The 4293-nt window shown below is 40.1% G+C and overlaps 1 pseudogene; it reads right to left on the bottom strand.

Moving 5' to 3' along the window:
- Window positions 1–208: 208 nt before the first annotated feature.
- On the bottom strand, window positions 209–1278 carry LOC105710727 (actin-related protein 2/3 complex subunit 1A-like; annotated as a pseudogene).
- Window positions 1279–4293: the final 3015 nt, after the last annotated feature.

Genomic DNA, 4293 nt, shown 5'->3' with positions numbered 1-4293 from the left:
TAACTCGCAAAACAAAAACAAACAAACAAAAAACTACTGTTTTTTTAAAAAACACTTTCACCAATTTTATATTCAAATAAAACTACGCGGTATTAGCATGATATGTGTTGTCAGTATTTCCTTAGGTCTGGCTTCCTCACCATCATGCCTCGGCACAGCTGCGGTTGGCCACAGTTTGTCATGCTGGATGGCGGAGACTCACTCAGTTTCACATTATCTGGAGGCTCTGGATGGAAGACTCAAGGGTCTTGAAATCCCAAATTGTCATGTCTCTATTGATAACAGTAGTGCAAAATTTGCAGCAATCTTGCTTGTCCACCTCATATATAGAGACTTGAGTGATGCTATTCTGGTGCAGCGTCTCCAAGGCCATGTCGCAGTCCTCAGTTGTAGCCCTCTTGTCCATGTTGCGGAAGCCTTCCATGGCAGACACATTACATTGGATGCCCTGTTTTGGAATGTCTAACTTGGAGATGAAGGTCAGGCAGCTGAGGTCATTGCAGTTAAAGAGCACTGGGTAGCAGTCATGGCCAGCAGCCATGATGCTGATCTCTGATACAAATGACACACTCAGGAGTGGCAGGAACTCTGACTTCAGAGTTAAGACCTGCACACTTTTTGAGGCATCAGCAACAGACATGCGCTGTCATGCCTGACCTGGGCCAGGAGGCTCCCACTGGCAGAAAAGCTGACCCCATGGACCCAGCCACCAGTGCCACTGCTACCAAACTCTGACATGAACTGCCCAATAGGCATCTTGCTGCCCCAGAGCGTGCCGGCTGGCTTTTCATCCACTTCTTTAATGTAGGCAGAAAACACTCTGCATTTGAAGCCACATGATCCTGCTGCCAGCGTAATGTTGCTGGGATGCCAATCCAAGCGGAGGACTGTGGAGCGAATCGGCTTTTTAATGTGCTTGCTCACCCACTAATTATTTTCAGACTCAAAGAAACAAACAGAAATAAGTCGTGCTCCACTTCCCACAGCAAATTTGTTCTCTAGGGGGGATCAGTTCACAAAGGCAGCTGCACAATTAATTCTCAGGATCACCAGCGTTGGCTTCCAGGCACCATCTTCCTGATTCCAGACGTAGCCATTGCAGTCTGTCCTGCAAGGGACGATGTGGCGCTCTGGGAGCCCAGTCAACACCTGTGATGTGTCCACTGTGCTCCTTGAGTTCATGAGCTTTCACCCGCTGACTCCTGCACACCTTACAGGTGTGCACTGCGCGGTTATTGGGACTGAGGGCAACCCGGGCACGATCCCTGCTCCAGGCATGACAGGTGATTGGCTCTAGTAAAAACTGATGCAGTGACATTATTCTTAGTGTTTTCATAGGAGAGAAAACGGGGGTTGAAGGAGCCCGGTTCGGCTCAGAGCTGAGAATTTGCCAACTCTGGGCAGTCGACGTGAACAGGCTCCGGTGGGTGCGGGTGGATGACGCCATTTCTTATTCTTTATTACAACCTCACCTTCCATTTCTTCGAATCCTTTGTAAATTGGCGTGTGTGTGGGTGTGTGTGTGTGTGTGTTTACAAACATATAAGAGACACATTACTCCAAAGTTTCCCTTTATACCAAAAAAAGCTAGAATCATCAGTGCACACAAAGGCAGTATGTGACATGAAATTTTATTAATATAAATCACACTGAGTCTTTAAAAATGTTTATTGAATTAATGATCAGTGTCTTGGGCAGACATCTTAAATTCTGATCATGGGTTTTATTGGTAAGTGTAAATATATCAAATACTATTTCCAGATTGATCATTCTTTCAGTTTCAGAGACTTCCTAAGAATAGTAGATCATAAGTCTGAGGTAGCTTTTTAAAGGAACACACGGAACAGTCTAATGTTATAGGTGCAAAGAGAAAAAAGATATTGAATATAATTTTCAAAAAATGGTAGTTTATTCAAATTTAAACACTTTTCTATTTAGGATAAATTATTGCGTAAGGCATCTAATATGCTATTATATATTATGCATATCAGAAAAGTCATAACGCACATTTCTCAATGTAATGCCCCCATAATATATTTGGTATAGAACATTTCTGAAAAATGAGAGTTTAACAAATATCACTTTAAAGGCAGACTGAATTCTAGGGGAAAAAAAATGGAATTATTCTCAGTTTCCAGATTCTGATGTTAGAAAAGTTAATTAAGATGTCAGATGTTTAGAAAGTAGACGACAAGGACAATTATGCTGAGAAAAATGAGAGGAAGAGAATGGAAAGGCAGTGAGGTGCACTGGAATGAATATTAGAATGGGTCAGTAAACTGAGTTTGCAGCCATGACCTGAAATATATAAACTACATGATACTGTGCAAACTATTTAACAACTTTGTCCAATAGCTTCCTAATCTTTAAAATGAAGAAACTTAGCTGAATGATCTACAAGGTCTTGCCTAGTATTTAAAGTTAACTCAAATACTTTTAATCACTGGAACAAGCTCTTACAGAGTGAGAAGAATACCTAAATTAATATATTTCTAGTCATCAAACACAGACTTATGCAGTTAAACACTTTTTGTGACTTATGAATATAATGTTATATTAAAGAAAATTCCATGTATGTAATTATAATCAAACCAAAGATAAGTTAATAAAAGGGCAAGAAGCAGGCCTGATAGTAAGCTATATTTGATTTGCTTGGGTTGCAGAGAAACAGTTCAAGGATTTCTGGTGGGACCCTTTTACCTGCCATTTTCTTGTCTTTTCACATGACTTGCTAAAAGCATTGATCAACTGGATGACATCTTTAGTCTCTGGAATACATAGGCTTCTATAGCAGGCCAATATTTTTGAAACACTGACAATTTTCATCCTTTGTCTTAATTTTAGCCCTTCCTCTCCTTACCACTACCAATCACATTCAAAAAGCTTGGCTACTCATTCAAAATAAAAGAAGTTATGAGGAATACAGCATAAAAAATGGCATCTGATTTTGGTTTCAAATACTTTTTCTTTAATAGGAATACCACAGTTAGAACAATATTTATGATCATTCTTGTTGGGAGAAGCAGCAATACAGGAAGGGTTTACCGTGTGCTTATATAAACCGGTTATATGTGCAAAAGAAATCAGGAACAGTAAACTGGAAGGCTGCAGGAGGCATCTGGGGAGGAAAGCCTCTCCATGCTTCATGTACCAGTGCAGAGTGACCTAGGCTCAGTTAGCATAAACATTGTGCTCAAAGATGTAAAACCCCTTCATAGCACTAAGATGTAACCAGACTTCTAGGCTCCTTGTGAGGCCCTCATTCCACCAGCTGCACATAGATAATAGGCTAAAGATAACTACATGTTCTTGTTTTGTGAAACTACCAAGCTGTCACTGTTACCAGTTCTTAGGATGACACACCAGTTCCGGCTCACTAACTCACTCCATCACGTCACTCTCTCCCTACCATCACTCCACCCCGACCCTATACATCAAAGTGATTGTAACCAATAGTGTGAGAGACCAGAGCTCAGAGCCTTCACTGCCTCCAGTAATAAGTGATGGCCCCCTGGTCCCACTTTCACTTTTAATCTGTCTTTTTCTCAATCTTTTGTTGCCATCAATCTCAGGGTACCCACAGATAATGTGGAGTCTGCTTCCCTACAATTATCATTTGAGGAGTGTTTCCCTCAAATACTAGAAAATATTTATTTTGAACCTGAGGAAAGGGGGGAAAAACACAGATGATGAAAGCAGAAAAAAAAAAAAAAGCGACTTGTTAATTAACCAGTGGAGCTGCTAGCTTTCCACTAAGATTTTTTCTTTCATTCATTATAGTGTAATTATAGCCAGACACATTCTAGTGCAGTCAGATACTTTGTAACAGCTTGCTCTGCAGTTACTTATAAACCAGTAACTAAGTATCTGCCAATGGAATTTGTACAGAAGTGGAGTGTGCCATTTCTGGTCTGAGAATAACGACATCAGAAATAAATCCTCCACCTCCACCTCCACCTTCTCTTTCTACTGTTAGAATATAGCTTCAAACATGCGGAAGATAACTTGATCTCTCAAGTATGGTAGAGCAATGGTTTAGAAGGAAGCTAAATGCCCCAAATACCCATGAAGAGAAGAATTGTTCCTGAGATGGGAACGTTAATACGGTAACTGTTAAATGAAAGAACAGTGAAGTCATTGTTTTTGTACCACTATAATTTTGGATCCTTTGTTACAGCAGTTTAGCTTTGCCCCAATTAATATAGTCTAACATATGAAGGCTTTTAGAAAATTTCTGGTTATATAATGTGTTAAATGTTTTGCTTATTATAATTATTGAAATACAGTAAGTGT

This window comes from Aotus nancymaae, unplaced genomic scaffold, assembly GCF_030222135.1.
Source record: "Aotus nancymaae isolate 86718 unplaced genomic scaffold, 86718_ANA_hifiasm-v0.15.2.pri h1tg000033l, whole genome shotgun sequence".
In the NCBI taxonomy this organism is placed as follows: domain Eukaryota; kingdom Metazoa; phylum Chordata; class Mammalia; order Primates; family Aotidae; genus Aotus; species Aotus nancymaae.
Note: the sequence above shows the minus strand (reverse complement) of the source record. Positions and strands in the feature narration are given on the sequence as shown.